The following is a 24,096-nucleotide window of genomic DNA, read 5'->3' on the forward strand; positions in this document are numbered from 1 at the left end:
CTTAATCTGCTTTTGTTAGGTCCTTGATGTTTCTCCCCTTTATTGTGCTCATCTTTGCATGAAATTTTCCCTTGGTATCTCCAATTTTCTTGAAAAGATCTCTAGTCTTTCCCATTCTATTGTCCATAAACCTAATTTTTAAAAACTCAGCAGTTATTCTTGATTTTAAAAGCTTCAATAATAAGGTTAGATATCTTGTTAATATAATTAAATGTTATTACTTTCTTAGCCCCAGTTAAGCATCATTTTTTTTAAAACAAACTTTAGATTTTTAAAAAATTGAAATATAGTTGATTTACAATGTTTTGTTACTTTCATGTATACAACAAAGTGATTTTATTATATATACATAAATATTCTTTTTGTACATTCTCTGTCATTATAGGTTATTATAAGATATTGAGTATAGGACCCTGTGCTATACAGTACATCTTTGTTGGTTATCTATTTTGTATATATTGTTGTTTTTGTTTGGTTGCTAAGTCATGGTCAACTCTTTTGCTACCCCATGGGCTATAGCTCCCCAGGGTCCTCTGTCCATGGGATTTCCCAGGCAAGAACATAGGAGTTGGTTGCCATTTTCTTCTCTAAGCTATCTTCCCAATCTAGGGTTCAAATCTTCATCTCCTGCATTGGTAGCTGGACCCTTTATCATTGAGCCATTTATATATAGTAGTGTGTATATTTGAATCCCCAACTCCTAATTTATCCCTTTCCCCTTTGGTAACCATAAAGTTGTTTCTATGTCTGTGACTCCATTCCTGTCTTGTGAATATATTCATTTGTATCATTTTTTTAGATTCCATATATATGCTCTATCATATGATATTTGTCTTTCTCTGTATTGCTTATTTCACTTAGTATAATAATCTCTAAAACCATTCATGATGCTTCAAATGGCATATTTCATTCCTTTTTATACTGAATAATATTCCATTGTATATATGGACCACATCTTCTTTTGTGTGTGTGTGTAATAAAGTTTTATTAAAGTATAAAGGAGATAGAGAAAGCTTCTGACATAGACATCAGAAGGGGGTAGAAAGAGTACCCACTTGCTTAGTGTTAGCAATGGAGTTATATACTCTCCAATGGATCCAAAGAATGTCTGGAGGTTGTAAAGACCTCACCAGACCTACTCCCATAATTTACATTTTAAGATAACAGAATTAGCCAGAAGGTTTAATCCAGAGACTGTCCTCAGGCAGGATACATTATTGTTATATAATCCTAAGGAATGTAGAGGAAAAAAAAGTTTGTCCTTTCTTCCTCCTTGAGGATTCCAGACCCCTCTCTCCTTGGGGACCCCTAGACTTCTTATCAACCTGCCTAGGAAATGACTCTCTCATTCCCCCTTTTCTTTTAGGAGAATTATGTCACCAAGGGAATGGGGTGTTGTTTTTAGTTCCATAACTACTTCCTTCTGTTTAGGGGTGTGGTCCCTAAATTGTTGAGGCAACATATTCTCCTAACCCTTATATTGAGGGTCTCTGATCCAGGGGCCCCAAGTAATAGTTGGAGGAGGCTGTGGCACCCATAGGAGCATGGACAACTGTTTGTACCTTAAAAGCTTTTAGACGATTAGAAAACCCCATTATACAGTTACAGACGTAAGGCAAAATAGTCATTAAAACAAGTTAAAACCAAAATGAAAAGTTACATTATGTCCATAGTTAAAGTACAAAGTGTTGCACTAGTCTATTTTAGGATTGTTAGATGTCATCAATTTAAGAAGAGGCATCACATGCGATTGTTGTCGAAGGTATTTGCAGATTTGGAGAAAGTCTTTTCCTTGAAGTGGAGATGTCCACCATGGGAAGCCTTCCATTGATGAAGAGGGGAGTGCTCCGCAGACCCAGCAGTTAGACGATTATGAAATGCAGCATAGGAGTGAGCCAGGACAGGAAAGCCAAATGGCAGACTCAGGATTTTTGGAGTCAGCAGAAGTAGGCTCACATAGATTATCAGGCTCATCTTTTGGCTTGTCCAGACAGTCCCATTATGGAAGCGGATCAGGAAGAAAGTGGGCCAGGGGCTTCAGTAAGCATGGAGTAAGTTATCCTAGTATCTAAAAGGAAATCGACGGATTGGCCCCCCACAGTTATTAATACCTGGGGTTCCTCAGGTGTAATTAGGACAGGAGCTTGTGTGGGGACCCCCAGGCACCTTCAGTCCTGATTGTCTTGAGAGTCTGACCCCTGAAACCTATACCTCTGGGGGCAGTCTCTCTTCCAGTGTGGTCCTTTGCAGATAGGACATGGAGCTGGGTGCAGCTTAGATGCCTGAGGGCAATTCCGCTTGAGGTGCCCCTCCTTTCCACAGTAATAGCATGCCCATTTCTTTTCACCTGGGTCCCTCTGGGCATTTTTTTTCAGGCCTTTTAAGAATGGTTGGCTGGATGGCATCACTGACTCGATGGACATGAGTCTGGGTGAACTCCGGGAGTTGGTGATGGACAGGGAGGCCTGGCATGCTGCGATTCATGGGGTCACAAAGACTCGGACATGACTGAGCAACTGAACTGAACTGAAGAATGGTTCTCATAGCCATTGAGAGGGCTTCCGCCTGTTTGTCTTTTTCTGCCTTTCTTTCTTTTCCTCATATTCCCTACCATAATAGACTGTCTGAGCCAGTTGTAACAGATTATCTAAAGGCTGATTTGGTCCATATGCCCGTTTTAATAGCTTATGGCAGATATCTGGAGCCAACTGAGTGAGAAATCTATCTTTTAAGATCACTTTTCTCTCTTCACTTTTGGGATCAATCTCAGTGAATCTGCGAAGGGCTTCTCTCAGTCTATCTAGGAATTTACTAGGAGCTTCCTTCTTCTCCTGTTCTATGTTTGCCAATTTGCCATAGTTTAAAGGCTTAGCACGCACCTGCCTGAGTCCTTCAAGAATACATCTGACAAAATTACTCTGATCCCATCTTCCTTTAGCTGTGTTGTAGTTCCAGTCTGGTTCTGTAATTGGGATGGCCTGTGTTCCAGTGGGGAGGGCGGTTATCTCATTCTCCCTCTTCCCTACTAATTCATTACCAAGCCATTCATTCTGTAAGCAACCGCTTTTTCCCAAAATTTGACTCTTTGAGTTGGGCGTCAGCGTTTGTCCCAAGATATACATCACATCTTTCCAAGTAAGGTCATAAAGCAGAGTAACACCTTTAAAAGCTCTAATATATTTTTTTCTGGGTCCTCTAAATAGTCTCCCAGATCCTCCTTGATTCTTTGTATTTCTTGTAACTCTCATAGACTGATTATTTCTCCCGGTGGGTGTTTCATGAAGAGGAACAGCTTGTATGGCTGTTCCTCAGTCTCTCTGGCTGCTCTGCACATATGATCCCAGGGATAGATTGGAGAAACCTGTTTTTCTTTATCTCTTGTCTCCTGTCCTCCATCTCATCTAGCAAAGTAGGAGGACAGGAGGGAGCTGAAGCTTTCACGCCCAAATCTATACCCTTAGGACGTAAGTCTGGCATATTTCGCAGAGAGAAAAAGGGCAACACATATGCTACTTCTACCTATTTCCCTTGTTTTTTACAGAACCAGTCTAATTGTAAAACAGTATTATACTTAAGAGACCCTCCAACTGGCCACTGTTTGCCATCCTCCAATGGATACTGTGGCCTCGCAGTACACATAGGAAGACCAGGTGTGTCTTCTTTAAGCCCTGGGGATCAAATCTATCCCAGTTTTTCAGGATACAGTTCAAAGGAGTGAGGCTGGAATTGTTAGCTCCCATCTTGTCCTGAAGAATCCCGGATGAGTCCCCAAGATGAAAGGTTGTTGCTGAATCATGCAAAGACGCCGGGATTCTTGGCCTCTGGAGGAGAAGAATTCAATCTGGGGCCAGAGACAAGGCTTGATTGCTCAGAGCTTTTGTGTAATAAAGTTTTATTAAAGTATAAAGGAGATAGAGAAAGCTTCTGAGATAGACATCAGAAGGGGGTAGAAAGAGTACCCTAGACCACATCTTCTTTATCATTTCATCTGTTGGTGAACATTTAGGTTGCTTCCATGACCTAGCTATTTTATACACCTCTACTATGAACATTGAGGTGCATGTATCCTTTCAAATCATGTTTCTCTCTGATATATACCCAGGAGTGCGATTGGTGGATTATATGGTAGCTCTATTTTTAGTTTTTTAAGGAAGCTCCATACTGTTCGCCACAGTTGCTAGTCCAATTTATGTTCCCACCAACAGTGTAGGAGGGTCACTATTTGTCTATTCTTTTTTTGAAATCACTTTTTTTTTGGAGTATAGTTGCTTGACAGTGTTGTATTAGTTTCTACTGGGCTGCCATACAGATACACATATCCACTCCCTTTTGGACTTCCTTCCCATTCAGGTCGTCACAGTGCACAGAGTAGTGTTTCTTGTCCTGTACAGTGTGCCCTCTTATCTATTTTATACATAGTATCAGTGGTATACATGTGTCAATCCCAATATCCCAATTCCTCTTACCCCTCCTTCCCCCTTGGTATCCATATATTTGTTCTCTATGTCACTGTCTATTTCTGCTTTGCAAATAAGATTATCAATGCCATTTTTCTAGATTACACATATATACATTAATTTATTATATTTGCTTTTCTCTTCAGACTTACTTCACTCCGTATGATACTATAGGTTCATCTTTTTCTCTACAAATGACCCAATTTCATTCCTTTTTACGGATGAGTAATATTTCGTTGCATCACATCTTCTTTATCCATTCCTCTGTTGATGGACATTTAGGTTGGCTTCTATGTCCAGGCTATTGTAAATAGGGCTGCTATAAAAAGCTAGATGCATGTATCTTTTTGAACTATGGTTTTTCTCTGGGTATATGCCCAGGAGTGGAATGGACTGCTGGGCCATTTGTATATTCTTTCACCGTTACTTGGAGAAGGAAATGGCAACCCACTCTAGTATTCTTGCTTGCAGAATCCTGTGGACAGAGGAGCCTTGTGGGCTGCTGTCCATGGAGTTGCACAGACACGACTGAAACGACTTAGCATGCGTGCATGCTTTGGAGAAGGAAATGGCAACCCACTCCAGTATTCTTGCCTGGAGAATCCCAGGGACAGAGGAGCCTGGTGGACTCCCATCTATGGAGTCTCACAGAGTCGGACACAACTGAAGCGACTTAGCAGCAACAGCAGTCACCAATGTACTAGTCTTGATAACTGTAGCTTTGTAGTGAAATCTTAAAGTGGGTAGCATCAGTCTTCCAACTATATTCTTCTTCTGTATTATTTTGATGATTCTGGGTCTTTTGCCTCTCCACATAAACTTTAGAATGAGTTTGTTGAAACCTAGAATCATTTGCTGAGATTTTGAGTGAGATTATATTGAATCTTTAGATCAAATGGGAAGCGCAAACATATTAAACATACTGATTCTTCCTAGTCTTTAACAGGAAATAGCTTTCCATTTATTTAGACCATTATGTTTTTCCATCAACATTTTGCAACTTTTAATATTTTAATTTTTAAATTATTTTTAAAAAATTTTACAATGGAGCACAGTTGATTTATATCATTGTGTATAGTTTTAGGTATAGAGCAAAGTGATTTAATTATACATATACATATATCTGTTCTTTTTCAGATATTTTTTCCCCATATAGGTTATTACAGACGATTGAGTACAATTCCCTGTACTAGGCAGTAGGTCCTTGCGATGATCTATTTTATATATAGAAGTGTGTATATGTCAATCTCAGGCTCCTAATTTATCACACCTCCCCACTGCCTCCCCTCCACCCCCCACCCACATTTCTTTTCTGGTAACCATAAGTTTATTTTCTAAGTCTGTGAGTTTGTTTCTGTTTGGTAAATAAGTTCATTAGTATCTTTTTTTTTCATATTCCACATATAAATCATATCATATGGTATTTGTCTTTCTCTTTCTGACTGACTTCACTTGGTATGGTAATTTCCAGGTCCATCCATGTTGCTGCAAATGGCATAATTTCATTCTTTTTATTATCTAAGTATTATTCCATTGTATAAATGTACCAAATCTTCTTTATTCATTCATCTGTTGATAGACATTTAGGTGGATTTCATGTCTTGGCTATTGTAAACAGTGCTGCAGTTAATACTGAGGTGCATTTATCCTTTTGGATTATGGTTTTCTCCAGCTATATGCCCAGGAGTAGGATTGCTGGATCGTATGGTGGTTTTACTTTTAGTTTTTTAAGGAAACTTCATACTGTTCTTCATAGGGTTTATACCAGTTTACATTCCCATTGACAGCATAGGAGGATTCCCTTTTCTCCATACCCTCTGGAGCACTTATTGTTTGTACCCTTATTTACCAAAAAAAAAGAAAAAAAAAAAAAGAAAAAACAAACCTCAGGGATTACTATTATCATAGATCAATAATTATTATTTTTGGAATTACCTTTATTTTTGGTTCTCCTCCTTAGGTTGTGGGATGATATATGATATTTTATTGTATTTTAATTGTGTCTTAATCATAGAAAGGAGAAGGCAATGGCACCCCACTCCAGTACTCTTGCCTGGAAAACCCCATGGATGAAGGAGTCTGGTAGGCTGCAGTCCATGGGATTGCTGAGGGTCGGACATGACTGAGCGACTTCACTTTCATGCGTTGGAAAAGGAAATGGCAACCCACTCCAGTGTCCTTGCCTGGAGAATCCCAGGGACCGGGGAGCCTGGTGGGCTGCTGTCTATGGGGTCACACAGAGTCAGACACGACTGAAGTGACTTAGCAATCATAGAAAGCTGAGCTTCCCTGGTAGCTCAGCTTGTAAAAAATCCACCTGCACTGCAGGAGACCTTGGTTCGATACTTGGGTTGGGAAGAATCCCTAGAGAAGCGATAGGCCACTCACTCCAATATTCTTGGGCTTCCCTGGTATCTCAGTTGGTACAGAATCCATCTGCAATGCGGGAGACCTGGGTCTAATCTCTGGGTTGGGAAGATCCCCTGGAGGAGGGCATGGAAACCACTCCAGTGTTCTTGTCTGGAGAATCCCCATGGATAGAGGAGCCTGGCTGGCTGCAGTCCATGGGGTTACAAAGAGTCAGACACCACTGAGTGACTAAGCACAGCATAGAAAGCTAATGCTTTATAAAACTTATTCTGTGCCAAGTAATGTTTGCAGTATCTTAGGTATAGCAACAATGTTAACAATATGATTTTGTAAGCTCTATAATTATTACAATTTAAAATTGAGAAAGCAAAGGAAAATAGAGGCTAATATATTTTTCTATTAACCAGCAGAGTCAGAATTCAGACCTAGGCAGGACGCCTTGAATCTGCAGAGCTAATGAGCATTCATTTCTGCTTACCAGAAGTGGCATATATATTAGTATTACCAGCCCAAGTGAATTACAAACACTTTGAACACTAACTGGTATCATGAGGGCTTCACTGTTAAGACATCAAGATCTATTTAGATACCTGCAAACTAAATATTTTGCTTTAGAATTCTTGAGGATGACATGCCTTATGCAGTAACACAAGATGTTGCTGGTGCAATACAAGTCCATAAAGGTTTTAATAGTCTCCAGTGAAGCCCTGATCCTACCCTGATTCCTTCTTTATTCAGCCTTTTTGTTTTTCCTATAAATTCTTTCACTACTTCCTAAAGTGCTTGGGAAAAAATATCTTCACTCAGTATAAATTTGGATGCTTTAAAAAGTGCCATTTAATGAATAGTTAATAGTTGTTAGTTTTTCTTAGAATATACATACTCGTGAAATGAATACCTTCAAAAAGGGCTATATAAATTATACTGAATTTGACTGTGAAATATCAGGAAGATGAATGGGACAATCCAAGACTTAAGAGTATTCAGAGAAATATGAGGAATTTTACCAAGGCTTTTAAAATAAAAATATTGTTATTGTTGTTGTTTTTTGCTAAGTTGTGTCCAACTCTTTTGTGACCCCATGAACTGTAGCCATACTCCTCTGTCCATGGGATTTCCCAGCCAAGAATACTGGAGTGGGTTGCCATTTCCTTCTCCAGGGGATCTTCTCGACCCAGGGATCAAATCTGCATCTCCTGTATTGGCAGGCAAATTCTTTACTACTGAGCCACCAGGGAAGCCCAAATAAAAATATAAAGACTAGCTAATAAAGTGAAATATCTCTGCCATGCAAGTGAATTATGTGGGCATACTTAAAGAATTCAGTATTAAATGAAGAAAATAGAAAAGACTTTTGTGGTCAACTACCTGCATTTTCCAGGTCTCTTGAATGATTTACATAAAATAATCTCATTGAATTAATTTTATTCAAAAATCTTAGGTATCCAAGGTTAACTGCAAGTAACAGTTAACATTTGGAAAACTATTCCCTTTTAAGTCTGGAAATATTTAGAAGAATCATCTGCAGTATCTAGGAAAGGTGGCAGCATCCTAATGACTGACACGTCCTTCTGACAACATCAGCGACAGCTTCATTAAACACATCAGTTCACACCGCTGATTTGGAATTGATTTCCTCTGAGGTTGGAGGGTACCATTAGGCTTTCATTAGATGGAACTTGATCTTCTGCCCAGCTTTCCACATGCTGCTTCTAACCTGTATGCTGCCATTGACATGCGAATTAGAACTGACTTGAAGAAACATTTTGCCAGGGTGAGTTAATAATTTAAGCCCAAGAAGTGGGGGTGGGGGGTGGTAGATGCTGCCAGTTATATTTCACGAGCATCTAAAAATCCGAAGGATCTGTATAAATGTCCGTATTGTAGGTGCACAGGTTAATCTGGAGCCAAGGTATCTGTTTGGCACTCCAGTTTTAGATGGGTACGTTGGGGCCCTGCCAGGCAGCACCATCTGTATTAACCTTGCTCTTCTCTTGATGGGTCTGGCTGCCACTGGACCTTTTTACATCAGTGCCTAGGACTCGGGAAGGCCACAAAACACAGCTGCTCAGTTGCCCTGGAGTTGTGTGATGTGGCATCCTTTCTGTGCTCCACTGTGTTCCATGCAAAAGGAGAAGGCCTCACCCTCTTTTGGTGTTGCCCTGTGTTAACAGGTATATACCCATGTGTCTTTATGATCAAAATCTCCCAGAGTTACTAATGAAAAAGAAATTGCAGATTTTTTTCTTTCTTGGAGTCCTAATTCTAAAAGGAAATAGGGTATACCTAAGCCCAAGAGTGGGCTGCTGTCTATGGGGTCGCACAGAGTCAGACATGACTGAAGCGACTTAGCAGCAGCAGCAAGCCCAAGAGTATCTATTGCATGAGTCCTAACATACTTTCAAATTTATTTTTTCATCTTTATATGGTCTGAGGAGCTTCTAAGTCGGTGGATAGGGTTGAGATGATCCAGCCATGTACTCACTATCTCTTATGACGGGTGTTGGCAACCATGATTTACAGCTCAGGGTCATTATCCATTGTTGCAGCCTTCCACATGACATGATGTAGAAGTGCACCTTCAGTGCGGGAACTGGGAATGGTATTAATAGCAGAGTTCTTTGTCTCTGCCTGGGGATTAACTGGTGTCCTTTATGGGAAGATAGAGCTGGTTGACCTTTTAACGTGGCAAATAGTGTGAGCATATTTTCTAAGAGTTCAGATAAAGTAAAGAAAACCAGGACGATTATAACACCAACGCCAGTGTGACCAAGGCACAGCTGAAAAAGAAGGCTAAGCGACTGTGTTATTTTCATGACAGATGGGAGGACATATATAACTCGATTAGGAAGATAAATAACAGAAACAGAGCATTTGTGATTGGGCTTGGTGCAGAAGGAGAGGTGAAGGCACATATGGAGACTGAATCTCACAAGTCTTGGATAAGACAGGCAAATATGTCTAAATAAATCAAAACTGTTTTGTCCCCGCACCCCCACCCCAGAGACACCAATGTTCAGTTGAAAATAGTGGCTGCTGAACTAGCTTGGGAATACCCCACTGATGAGCATGCAGTATCTTATTGTTCCCTTGATGACTCTGTGAAATTCAGTGAGGTGACATTTCCTGAAAAAGAAATTGCACTAAAATGCTCTGTGGGAAAACAAAAGGGGAATTTTGGATCATATATTATAAAGTTCATTCTGTCAAATCTTACTAGCAAGTTTCCTTTTTAATACTGGGAATATTATGACCATGTGTCTAATTTTTAAAATTTATGTTATTGACCTATAGTTGATTTACAATGTGTTAATTTTTGCTGATTGGCAAAATGATTCGGTTACGATACATATATATATTCATATTCTTTTCCATTATGGTTTATCACAGGATATTGAATATAGTTCCCTATGGTATACAGTAGGACTTTGTTGTTTATCCATTTCATGTAAGAGTTTACATCTGCTAATTCCAAACTCCCACTCCATCCCTTCCCCACCCTCTTCCCCTTGGCAACCACAAGCCTATTCTCTCTCTGTGAGTTTGTTTCTGTTTTGTGGAAATGTTCATTTTGTCATATTTTAGATTCACATATAAGTTATATCATATGGTATTTATCTTTCTCTTTCTGACTTCCATCACTTAATATGATAATTTCTAGTTGTATCCATGCTGCTGCAAATGACACTATTTTGTTCTTTTTATGACTGACTAGTATTCCATTGTATATATGTAGGACATCTTCTTTATCCATTCATCTGTTGATGGACATTGAGGCAGCTTCCATGTCTTGGCTATTGTGAATAGTGCTGGAATGAACATAGAGGCGTATGTATCTTTTTGAATTATAATTTTGTCTGGATATATGCCCAGAGTGGGATGGTTGGATCATATATGATCATATTTTTTTGTCCCAAATTGAAAATATTTTTTTCTTCTATGCTGGAGGGTTGATTAAGCTCATTCAGATTCATTTGTAAGACTGATTGGTTTAGTTTTCAACTGCATCATAATTTATAATTATGGGCCTTTTGTTTTATTTGCTATGTTTATTTATCTATAAGATGTACACTGTCTCTTTTATACAAAACTGGGTATTGAAGAAGGTTGAATGGTTTGTCAAGGGCTATTTTGGTATTTAGATCTCCTCTAGCAACTTTAATTCCCTCTTATTTAACCTTTTACTCTCTGCTTTACCATTTTTTATTTTTTTGGTGGAGGTGGCCTTAAATATCTACTTTTTGTCTATAAACAATGAGTTTTTTGTGGTTTTCTTTTTTCCTCTCCCTTCTCTCAATTTTTAGTTGCATTATTTGTTATCAAAATATACAACATGAAGGTAATGAAAGGTACAAGCTTCTAGTTAGAAACTAAGTTCTAGGAATCTAAAGTACAGCATGCCGACTATAGTTAATAATACTATATTCCATATTTGAAAGTTGAAAAGAGAATAAATCTTAGAAGTTCTTAGCACAGAGGAAAAAAGTTGTGACTATGTTTGGTGGTCAGTGTTTGCTAGGCTAATAGTGGGGATTGTTTCACAGTATATGTATATGTTGAATTATTATATTTTATACCTGAAAATAATACAATTTTAGATGTAAATATTATTTCAATTAAAATGTATATGGTAATCTCCCACGTATCGCTCCCTTTATGAGTATATTCACATATTATTCATATATTTTCAAGAAATGCTTGCTATCTATCCTTTTCTGAAAATTTCACAGTCATAATTAAGTTGGGTGAAGCTTGTGCTTTTTTAGAAAATTCATTTTGATTTTTGATTTCTGATTCAAAGTAGCTTTTCATGTGTTCAAATGCTCATTTCAGTATTTTTAATTCTGTTCAGTGTGTAGATTAGGACTTTTTCTTTGGGTTGATGTTTTCATATATGTGGGAGTGGGGAAGATGCCTCATTTAAATTGCATTTTTTTAAACCTGATTTTTATGCAGCAGATCTCTGTGGACTTTGTTGTTTTTATTTTGAATGATATCTCTATATTTTATAGGATTCTTATTTTAATGGCACCGTTTTCTGTTAACCTAGCAAAGACAATAACTTAGCAGTGTTTTGTTGTCATTGTTTGGTTTTGATGATGGAGGAGAGGTTGATAGATTCTCGTCACTGTATACTTTCCACTTTCTCTTACTGTTTTCCTTTTTTGTCACCCAATTAACAAACCTCACTCCTTTCTTTGGTTCCTGTACCTCTTCAGAGCTCTGTGTTTGGAAGACATTTTTAGAATCATGCTCTCCCCACCTCCCCTCCACACACAAGTCTTAAGTAAGGAAACACATCGAAATAATGAAAATCTGTTCTGTCTTCCCCAAAGACATTAATGCTCAATTTAAAACCGTGGTCGCTGAAGTAGTGAACTAGTTTTGGGAATACCCCACTAATGAACAGGCATTAACATCTTGTTCCCTTGATTATTCCATGAAATTTAGAAAATCACGTTTCCTGATTAAGAAACTTGCCCCATGAAGCAATTTACCTCTTTAAATTGAATGCCTGAAATGGTGTGTATCTCTTTATATCCTGAACCTCTCTATTTTTATACTATTTGGCTCTTTAAGAGCAAATACTTTGCAGTCCCTTCCTGGAGGTTTGTTGTGTGATCTGATTTTTGTTTGTCCCACTTCAGAGATTCCCTTTTCCTCTGGTTGCTTCAACTCACCCTCAGGCTCCTTAGCAAGTGTCCTTTCTTTGTGTTTCTTCTGTTTATTTTTTCCCCTTCCTTTCCTTGTCATGGAGCACTGAGATGCGTGGGGATGACTGAGAGCATTTGGTGCTGCGGCGCTGATCATCCCATGCTCTTTCTCTTCTTATTAACAGTAAGTTTACATCCTCCATCTTCAAGTAACCTTAAAGGTGTGATTTTTCCTATAGTCTTTTCATAGACGGACAGAGAATTTAATCCTCTAGAAAAAGATTCAGAGCGATTTTTCCTACACAGTCTTCTTTGTCTGTAGCCACCCCAAAGCTTTCTTTTTCTTGGCAATACAGATCTCTTAAATTTAGGAAACCTGTGCTTCCGGTCAGTTCAGCTGTGCTTTTTGGTGCCCTTGTCACTCCTTAGCCCAGAGGTGGCCTGTGCAGGCCACTCTTCTACTCTGGTTTTGGGTTCCCTTATTCACTTTATGCAAGTGAGGGTCTTTTATAGCTCTTTTTTGCTTGGAGCCTTTAGCATTTAATCTCTTTGGTTAGGGTCTGAAAATATTCAACTGTTCCATTTCTTCTAAAGTCTGATACTTTTCCTGTTGACTTGCTCAATGATGCCCTTTTTTTGTTGTTGTTGAGCTCTTTTTAGTATTAGAAAGCATATCCTTAGTGCTAGGATTTTAAAATCACTTCTGCTAGATCTCCAAACCCACTAGGCACATGGTTGACTTCTAATATCATGGCAGCAACAGTTTTGCTGTGGTATAACATGGATCATCGCATCTCTATCCTTCATTATCAATTTCCTTTTCACATTGTAAGCCATGGTTCAGCAAATAACTACCTTTAGGCCAAATCCAGCCTTTGGCCTGTTGTTGTAAGTAAAATGGTATTGGAACACAGCTATGTTCATTCATTTATGTACTGTCTACAGCTGAGTATAGGATTATTGAGCAGTTATAACAGAGACCATAGTAGCTTCAAAGCCTAAAATATTTATAAGCTGGCCCTTGGCAATATTTGCTGATCACTGCCACATATATTGGAGAAGGCAATGGCAACCCACTCCAGTACTCTTGCCTGAAAAATCCCATGGACAGAGGAGCCTGGTAGGCTGCAGTCCATGGGGTCTCGAAGAGTTGGACACGACTTCACTTTCACTTTCACTTTCATGCACTGGAGAAGGAAATGGCAACCCACTCCAGTGTTCTTGCCTGGAGAATCCCAGGGATGGAGGAGCCTGGTGGGCTGCCATCTCTGGGGTCGCAGAGAGTCGGACATGACTGAAGTGACTTAGCAGCAGCAGCAGCAGCCGCCACATATATTATGGTTTTGTTGCAGAAGAACACCTCTTCAAAGTTCTACATGATCATGAGTGAATGAGTCATTCTTCTCTAACTCTGAAATCTCAGGGGCTTGACATCATAAAAGTAACTAACGTGAAGTCCAGTGGTGTATTCCTGGGCTGTCCTAATCCAAAAGTTGACTTGGGTATCCAAAATTCTTTGATCATGGGGCACTGACATTTTGGAGTTTTTTTTTTACTACCATCCACACAGGGGAGAGAGAAAAGGGAAGAAGACATGATGGATGATTGCTCACATTGGCACGGAAAATATACCCATTGCTTTTATTCATATTTTATTGGTTAGCATAGTCCTATGTTTAACCTTATTGCAAGAGAAGCTGGAATATGAGTTTGCAGGTATTTTCATATTAATTCTCTAGGTTTCTTTAGTAGGCAGATATCCAGGACAGCTCCTTCTCCTCTCTTGTTTGCAGTTTTTAATTTATGGCCCCATAGAAGTTCCCATCGTTTGTGTTGAGAATCAGCCATATCTTTAAATGCTTGTGTAATGATTTAAAACATGTCCACAAATTCTTTGGTACTCTTTCTTTTAAAATATGGAGTTTAATTCCCATCTATTTGATTGTTGCCTGTGTGTATTATTCTAGGTGTCTCCAATATTTGGACAGTGTCTGATATGTAGCAGATGTTTCTTGTTGTTGAATAGAAAACAGCAGAATTTTGCATAATTTATTGGAAAAGCATACTGCCAAGGAGCTTGATAAATACTGTACTCAAAGTGAGCTTCAAATAATTGCAGATGCAAAACTAAGACAATTCCATAAACAGTAATAGATAACCAGAAACAACAATCTATATATAAATGTACAATGTAAAACATGATGGCCATGAGAAAGAGAAGGGGATTAGATGGACCTGGACAAACAGGCATCCAGAAACAAAAGAAAAAGTGATGGTTCCTTATTCATGCTGAATAAAGAATCTCACTAACCCCTAGAGAGCAACTAAATATCAACATCTGAGTGCATTCAGGATTTGTTGCATATATTAATATTTAACTTAATTGTCATCTTTATACAACTCCAAGTTGAAAAATAAAATTGTTTTTCATGTTGGCTTGTGTTATGCATAGAGGAACATTTAATAATGTGGGTGATGGTATATAATTGAGATCAGAGCTATTTTATATAAAGTGATCAGGAAGAGTTTTTCTGATAAAAAGAATTTTTGAGTTTCAGTTTAATAGGAACTAAGGTTTGTGGGGACCAGGAAGTGGAGTATTCCAGCAGAGGAAAGAATAAGTGCAGAGGTCCTGAGACAGGAACATGTCTGTTATGTTTGAGGAACAGCAGGGAATCCAAATAATGGATGCAGTAACTAAGGAGAGAATGATAATTATCTGGGTCGGGGCATACCAGGGGTTATCCCTTAAAGCTATGATAAAAAAATAACTTTCAATGAGATAGAAAATTTGAAAACATTACAGGGTTTTGAGCAGAGCATGGAAAATATTTGGCTTATATTTTAGAAACATATTCGAGCAGTTCTGTGAAGACTATAGGAGGGTGTTAGGATATTATTGCAATAGTTGATATAAAATATGGTAGTGTCTTCTACTTGGATAAGGAAATGGCAACCCACTCTGGTATTTTTGCCTGGAGAATTCCATGGTCAGAGGAGCCTGGTGGGCTATGGTCCATGGGGTTGCAGAGTCGGACACAACTGAGCAACACACACACACAGTGTCTTCTACTAAGAATATAATACTGAAGGAGGGCAAAAGTTAGATTCTTCTGTGTTGTGTTATAATTAAGCTGTGTATGATAATACCATTTTTTAAAAATTATTCAGAAGTTGATTATAGAGGTAACTAAGATATAATCACATTTCTTTAATGTTTATTGTGGTAGAAGTCATATAATATAAAACATACTATTCGAACCATATTTAACTGTACAGTTCAGTGACACTAAGTACATTCACAATTGCAGTCATCTTGCAGCATCATTGATCACCTGCTTAAACTGAAACTCTGTCTCCATTAAACACTAAGTCCCCATCTGCCCTTCCCATCTACCCTCACTCCTGGGCCCCTGGCATCTTCCAGTGTACTTTCTGATTTTATGAATTGGACTATTCTAGGTACCTCCATAAGTGGAGTCAAACAGCATTTTCTGCTCCTAAAGTATATCTATATTTTTCTAAAAACAGAGTTCATAGGTAATCCTGTAGTACCAATAGGCTGTCATTTCCACAAGAGAAGGCATCCCAGCACCAAGAATGCTTCCTGTCATGTGTGAATTCTTCAGTAAACACCTGTAGAATGAATGAATGAATAAATGAATGACTAAAAGAGTGAATAGGTGAATAGCACATATTTTATACTTGTTGCAACAAGTTATATTATGGTTATATCCTAGGCCAGCTCTGTGTAACATGACTAAAAGATATTTATTTCCATTTTTCAACTCTGCATTTCCTTTTGCTGTCTTGACTGTGATCTCCATAATTAAAGGTTACAATGCCCTTTAATAAAGAAGTAAGAGGCATAAGCCTTACTGAGTTTTGCATCATTGCTTACTACCCTTACTAGATCTTATAAGCAAAATGGTATATCTTCTGAGGGAACGCTACTGCAAGGACACTGTAATATGAGTTGTACGCAGGGTTTTGTTTTTTGTCTTGGCTAACATAAAACTCATCCAATCCATTGAAATTGTTCTAGAAACAAGACAGAGTAGAAATCAATAAGTAAAAACTAGTGATAACAATGACGACTCATTTAAAAGACTTTTATAATGAAAATAAACTGCTCTTTAAACATAGTTACGTACCCCCCAAAATTTGTCCCTTTCATTCTTTAGCAGTTTCAATGCTGGGAAAAGTTTTACTTTTTGGATCTGTTAAATGTATTAATTTACATGATTCTTATCACTGCTGACGTTCCTGATTATTTGTTAGAGAGATTATACTTTGCATTGATTCCATATCCCTTTTAAATGCTTTATTTTTTAATTAAATTGTTATAGTTGGTTTACAATGTTGTATTAGTTTCTGCTGTACAGCAAAGTGAACCAGTTAACATATACATAAATACACTCTTTTTAGATTCTGTTCTTATATAAGTCATTACAGAGTACTGTGTAGAGATCCCTGTGCTATACCATAGGTCCTTATTAATTATCTATTTCATATATAAAATGTACATATGTCAATCCCAATCTCCTAATTTATTCTCCCCCTTAGTAATCAAAAGTTTGTTTTCTACATTTGTGATTCTATTTGTTTTGTAAATAGGCTCATTATACAATTCTTTTTTTTAGATTCCACATATAAATTATATCATATGATATGTGTCTTTCTCTGTATGACTTGCCTCACTCAGTGGGACAATTTCTAGGTCCGTCCATGTCACTGTAAATGGCATTGTTTTGTTTTTTTTATTATGGATGAGTCTTAGTCTATTGTATATATGTACCATATCTGCTTTATCCAGTCCTCTGTCAATGAACATTCAGGTTGCTTCCATGTCACAGAATGTTTTATATGAATATTGGGATACATGTGTGTTTTCAAATTATGGTGTTCTCTGGGTGTATAACCAGGAGTAAGATTTTTGGTTCAAATAGTTGTTCCATTTTTAGTTTAAGGACTCTTCATATTGTTCTCCACAGTGACTGACCCAATTTACATTCCTAACAACAGTATAGGAGTGTTACCTTTCCTCCACAGACTCTTCAGCATTTGCTGTTTGTAGATTTTTTTATGATGGCCATTCTGACTGGTGTGAAGTAATACATTATAGTTTTGATGTGCATTTCTCTAATAATTAGTGATGTTGAGCATGTTTTCATGTGTCTCTTGGCCATCTGTATGTCTTTTTGGAAGAAATGTCTATTTAGATCTCCTGCCTATTATTTGGGTTGTTTGTTTTTTGATATTGGGCTATATGAGCTATTTGCATATTTTGGAGATTAATCCCTCATCTGCCGGGAGCCGGCGAGAGACATTCCACTCGTGACAAAGGTCATGAGGAAGGGGGCTCGGCATACGCAAAGGCGGGATCGAGCCTCGGGAGTGCCCCCGGATATTCTCGAGCATCTACCCCCCAAAAACCAGAGTCTGCCTACTTTATTGCTTTGTGCTCTCACCTCTGACTTTACTGGGGGCTGTCCCCCACCACCATCTCACTCTCTCTGTCAAAGAGTTAACTTACAGCTCCAATTAATAAAGTTCCTGGGCAATTAGGAGTGTTTAAATCCAAACCCCTCAGATGGCTCTCTAACTCGCCTGACAAGTTTACCCGGACACCTACAGCTATGCATACGATTGTTTACAGTCTCCCAGCCTCCAGAGGCACGGGAAGCTTAAGATATTCAAATAGCTTAGAGCCTCTCAGAGAATTAGAAACTGTCAGAATAAAACTAGTAAAAGATTTCATTGATGAGCCAATGTTTGTTGCCAAGTTTTCACATCCCCTGAATTGTATCCTTGAATGTGCATTAATTAATATAGTTGGTATGTAGAAAAAATAAGTAGTGGCCTTAGTGTTAGTAACTTTAGACCCTTAAGGTAGTAAATTCTTTCCTTTGTAAACCCATTACACATCCACCCTATAGGAACGTAATCTTATCTTCGGAAGATGGCGCCAAACCTTAAAATAATTACTCTTAGAGAAAATAAGTCTTTGTTGATAAGTCCTTGTCAAGAGTCATAAAATGTTAATAGGCCTCTGGCCAGAAGATGATGTAAATCACCTAAACCATTTGTATACGATAAATCTGCAGGAAAGAAACCCTGGTTTTTGATAAGCATCAAAGACTGCTGACTTTGCATCCCCTATTATCCTCTATGTGTAACTTAGGGTATAAAAGCCCCTGTTGAAAATAAAGCTATGGGCCTTGCTCACCAACGCTTGGTCTCCCCATGTCATTCTTCCCTTTAACTTCCAGCTGAGTGTCCATCTGGAGCGCGGATGTCCTCTGCGGCCATTTATTTGCCTGGGCTTCTAAGACCCACTCGAGAAGGTGTCTAAGGTGGGGCACCTTCCGCTATTCGAGAGGGCGCCTGCGGCCTCCGTGGTCAGAGCTAACCTGGTGTCACGGGTTATATTGATTTTCCGCGTAAACCAAGCCACCCAGCTTCTTTTCTCCACTGAATTTTCCTACTGAGCTATCCTCATTCTATTACTCTTTATTATCTCTAATTAACATTTGAATAGGTCGCCTAGCCGTCTCTCCTTCGAATACCCTGGATCAGCCGGGGCTGGACCCCGGCACTCATCAGTCACTTTATTTGCAAGTATTTTCTTCCATTCTGTGGGTTGTCTTTTTTTTTAATTATTATCATTGTTTTATTTTTTTCTTCTTTTTATTTTTTTTAAATTTTATTTTATTTTTAAACTTTACATAATTGTATTAGTTTTGCCAAATATCAAAATGAATCCGCCACAGGTATACATGTGTTCCCCATCCTGAACCCTCCTCCCTCCTCCCTCCCCATACCATCCCTCTGGGTCGTCCCAGTGCACTAGCCCCAAGCATCCAGTATCGTGCATCGAACCTGGACTGGCAACTCGTTTCATACATGATATTTTACATGTTTCAATGCCATGCTCCCAAATCTTCTCACCCTCTCCCTCTCCCACAGAGTCCATAAGACTGTTCTATACATCAGTGTCTCTTTTGCTGTCTCGTACACAGGGTTATTGTTACCATCTTTCTAAATTCCATATATATGCATTAGTATACTGTATTGGTGTTTTTCCTTCTGGCTTACTTCACTCTGTATAATAGGCTCCAGTTTCATCCACCTCATTAGAACTGATTCAAATGTATTCTTTTTAATGGCTGAGTAATACTCCATTGTGTATATGTACCACTGCTTTCTTATCCATTCATCTGCTGATGGACATCTAGGTTGCTTCCATGTCCTGGCTATTATAAACAGTGCTGCGATGAACACTGGGGTACATGTGTCTCTTTCCCTTCTGGTTTCCTCAGTGTGTATGCCCAGCAGTGGGATTGCTGGATCATAAGGCAGTTCTGTTTCCAATTTTTTAAGGAATCTCCACACTGTTCTCCATAGTGGCTGTACTAGTTTGCATTCCCACCAACAGTGTAAGAGGGTTCCCTTTTCTCCACACCCTCTCCAGCATTTATTACTTGTAGACTTTTGGATTGCAGCCATTCTGACTGGTGTGAAATGGTACTTCATAGTAGTTTTGATTTGCATTTCTCTGATAATGAGTGATGTTGAGCATCTTTTCATGTGTTTGTTAGCCATCTGTATGTCTTCTTTGGAGAAATGTCTATTTAGTTCTTTGGCCCATTTTTTGATTGGGTCATTTATTTTTCTGGAGTTGAGCTCTAGGAGTTGCTTGTATATTTTTGAGATTAGTTGTTTGTCAGTTGCTTCATTTGCTATTATTCTCTCCCATTCTGAAGGCTGTCTTTTCACCTTGCTAATAGTTTCCTTTGATGTGCAGAAGCTTTTAAGTTTAATTAGGTTCCATTTGTTTATTTTTGTTTTTATTTCCAATATTCTGGGAAGTGGGTCATAGAGGATCCTGCTGTGATGTATGTCAGAGAGTGTTTTGCCTACGTTCTCCTCTAGGAGTTTTATAGTTTCTGGTCTTACGTTGAGATCTTTAATCCATTTTGAGTTTATTTTTGTGTATGGTGTTAGAAAGTGTTCTAGTTTCATTCTTTTACAAGTGGTTGACCAGAGTTCCCAGCACCACTTGTTAAAGAGATTGTCTTTAATCCATTGTATATTCTTGCCTCCTTTGTCAAAGATAAGGTGTCCATATGTGTGTGGATTTATCTCTGGGCTTTCTATTTTGTTCCATTGATCTATATTTCTGTCTTTGTGCCAGTACCATAGTGTCTTGATAACTGTGGCTTTGTAGTAGAGCCTGAAGTCAGGTAGGTTGATTCCTCCAGTTCCATTCTTCTTTCTCAAGATTGCTTTGGCTATTCGAGGTTTTTTGTATTTCCATACAAATTGTGAAATTATTTGTTCTAGCTCTGTGAAGAATACTGTTGGTAGCTTGATAGGGATTGCATTGAATGTTTAATACCAGGTCAAATCATGAAAATTTCTAAGGGTAAAATGGTAGAATATTGGTGATTTTATATAGTTCAAATGTTTCTCTTTGTCCTGGCAGTGAATTCATGCATTGTGGATCCTTAAGTGCTGAGATATGAGGATCGTTTCAAGGAGAAAGCATGTTTAAGCTGTAACTGTTTGATGGTCTAGCTCGTCCTTTACTCTACCCTTTAGAGACTGTACGATTACTGGAGCCCTATCAGAGTTGCAGGGATCCCAGAGTTTTAATTAATCTAGAGCCAGGCAGAGAAAACTGAGGAATTAACATTATATTAATTATATCCTCTCAATTCCTATTGACTTCTTTGTAAGCGAAGATTAATTTTCTGCTGGGAAGCTGACCTTGTCTTGATTTATGATGTACCAGTGCTCTTTGCTAAGGAAAATACACAACTGAAATAAAAATATCTATAGTAAACAGTTGTACCAGTAAAAATGTTCTTCACCAAAATATTAATATCTATTGTATTAAATTTACGTTTTTTCCTGAACACTTCGTTGTAGTGCTTTACAAGATCTTTTATATTAGTATAGGGTTAAGTATTGAAATTTTTTTTGAAAACTAAGTTAAGATGTCTCTTTGGATGTGTAGATTTCTATTTGGTGAATAGTCTGTAAGCTGTAAGGCTTTCTCAGGTGGCTCAGTGGTAAGGAAGCCCTCTGCCAATGCACGAAGCACAAGACATGCAGTTTTGATATCTGAGTTGGGAAGATTCCCCTGGAATATGAAATGCAACCCTCTCCAGTATTCTTGCCAGGAAAATTCCACAGACAGAGGAGCCTGGCTGGCTACAGTCTATGGGGTTGCAAAGAGTCAGATGTGACTGAGCACACACACATATACACAGTAAACCATAAAAGAAGCATAAAACAAAAAACAACTCATGTAACAGTTGTTAAAAGGTAATAAGAAACTGTAATAGCAGAGAGGATGGATTATGTTCTATGATTTCTTTGTTTGTTGTTCAGTTGCCAAGTTGTGTCCGGCTCTTTGTGACCTCATGGACTACAGCATGCCAGGTCTCCCTGTCTACCACCATCTCCCAGAGTTATGTCCAAGTTCATGTCCATTGCATCGGTGATGCCATCCAAACATCATCCTCTGTCATGCCCTCATTTCCTTCTGCCTTCAGTCTTTCCAAGCATCAGGGAAATATTGAGTCAGCTGTTTACATCAGGTGGCCAAAGGTCTGGAGCTTCAGCTTCAGTATCTGTTCTTCCAATGAATTTTCAGGGTTGATTTCCTTTAAGACCAACTGAGTTGATCACCTTGCTGTCCATGGGACTCTTGAAAGTCTTCTCCAGCACCACAGTTAAAGGGCATAAATAGTTTAGCACTCAGCTTTCTTTATGTTCCAGCTCTCACAACCATATGTGACCACTGGAAAGACCATAACCTTGACTATATGGACCTTTGTTGTCAAAGTGATGTCTTTGCTTTTTAACTCATTTATCTAGCTTGTCATAGCTTTTCTGCCAACAGGCAATCATCTGATTTCATGGCTGCAGTCACCATCTGCAGTGAATTTAGAGCCCAAGAAGAGAAAAATCTGTCACTGCTTCCACATTTTCCCCTTCTTTTTGTGATGAAGTGATGGGACCAGATGCCATGATCTTAATTTTTTTTAATATTCAGTTTTAAGCTAACTTTTTCATTCTTCTCCTTCATTCTCATCAAGAGGCTTTTTATTTTTAGTTCCTCTTCACTTTCTGCCATTAGAGTGGTATCATCCGCATATCTGAGGTTGTTGGTATTTCTCCAGGAAATCTTGATACCAGCTTGTAACTCATCCAGCCTGGCATTTCTCATGATGTGCTCTGTATATAAGTTAAACAAGCATGGTGACAATAAGCAGCCCTGTCATACTCCTTTCTCAATCCTGAAACAGTCATTTGTTCCATATAAGGTCTAATTGTTACTTCTTGACTGGCATATAGGTTTCTCAGGAGACCAGTAAGATGGTCTGGTATTCCCATCTCTTTAAGAGTTTTCCACAGTTTGTTATGATCCACATAGTCAAAGTCTTTAGTGTAATCAATGAAACAGAGGTAGATATTTTTCTGGAATTCCCTTGCTTTATCTATGGTCCAGCAGATGTTGGCAATTTGATCTCTGGTTTCTCTGCCTTTTCTAAATCCAGCTTGAACATCTGGAAGTTCTCAGTTCATGTACTGCTGAGCCTACCTTGGAGAATTTTGAGCATTACTTTGCTAGCATGTGAAATGAGAGCAATTGTGTGGTAGTTTAAACATTCTTTGGCATACCTTTCTTTGAGATTAGAATGAAAACTGACCTTTTCCAGTCCTGTGGCCACTGCTGAGTTTTTCCAAATTTTCTGGCATATTGAGTGTAGCACTTTCATAGCCTCATCTTTTAGGATTTGAAATAGCTCCAGTGGAATTCCATTACCTCAACTAACTTTGTTTGTGCTAATGCTTCGTCAGGCCTACTTGACTTCATACTCCGGGATGTCTGGCTCTAGGTGAGTGTCTATACCATCATGGTTATCCGGATCACTAAGATCTCTTTGTATAGTTCTTCGTGTATTCTTGCCACCTCTTCTTAATCTCTTCTGCTTCTGTTATGTCCTTGCCATATCTGTCCTTTACTGCGCTTGTGTTTACATGAACTGTTCCCTTGGTATCTCCAGTTTTCTTGAAGAGATCTCTAGTCTTTCCCATTCTATTATTTTCCTCTATTTCTTTGCACTGTTCACTTAAGAAGACTTTCTTACCTCTCTTTTCTGTCCTCTGGAACTCTGCATTCAGTTGGACATATCTTTCCATTTCTCCTTTGCCTTTTGCATCTCTTCTTTTCTCAGCTATTCATAAGGCCTCCTCAGACAACCACTTTGTCTTCTTGCATTTCTTTTTCTTGGGGATGGTTTTGGTCACCACCTTTTCTACAATATTCAGACCTCCTTCCATAGTTCTTCAGGCACTCTGTCTACCAGATCTAGTCCTTTAAATCTGTTCATCACCTCCACTGTATAATCATAAGGGATTTGATTTGGGTCATACCTGAATTGCCTTGTGGTTCTCCCTACTTTCTTCAACTTAAGCCTGAATTTGGCAATAAGGAGCTGATGATCCAAGCCATAGTCAGCTCCGGGTCTTGTATTAACCATCTGGTGATGTCCATGTGTAGAGTCTTGTCTTGTGTTGCTGGAAGTAGGTGTTTACTA

The 24,096-nt window shown here is 38.6% G+C and overlaps 2 long non-coding RNA genes across 2 annotated transcripts in view; one reads left to right on the plus strand and one right to left on the minus strand.

Moving 5' to 3' along the window:
• The window catches only part of LOC123334682, a 181,115-nt gene that overhangs the window by 97,425 nt on the left and 59,594 nt on the right, over positions 1-24,096 (plus strand). The gene's annotated exons all lie outside the window — the stretch shown is intronic.
• LOC123334683 overlaps positions 15,683-24,096 on the minus strand; it is a 110,128-nt gene continuing 101,714 nt past the window's right edge. The window contains exon 2 of the long non-coding RNA XR_006552729.1: positions 15,683-16,117. This is a non-coding gene — a long non-coding RNA (uncharacterized LOC123334683). The remainder of the gene's footprint in view (positions 16,118-24,096) is intronic.

The sequence above is a fragment of the Bubalus bubalis genome, chromosome 8 (assembly GCF_019923935.1).
Source record: "Bubalus bubalis isolate 160015118507 breed Murrah chromosome 8, NDDB_SH_1, whole genome shotgun sequence".
NCBI classification, from domain to species: Eukaryota; Metazoa; Chordata; class Mammalia; order Artiodactyla; family Bovidae; genus Bubalus; species Bubalus bubalis.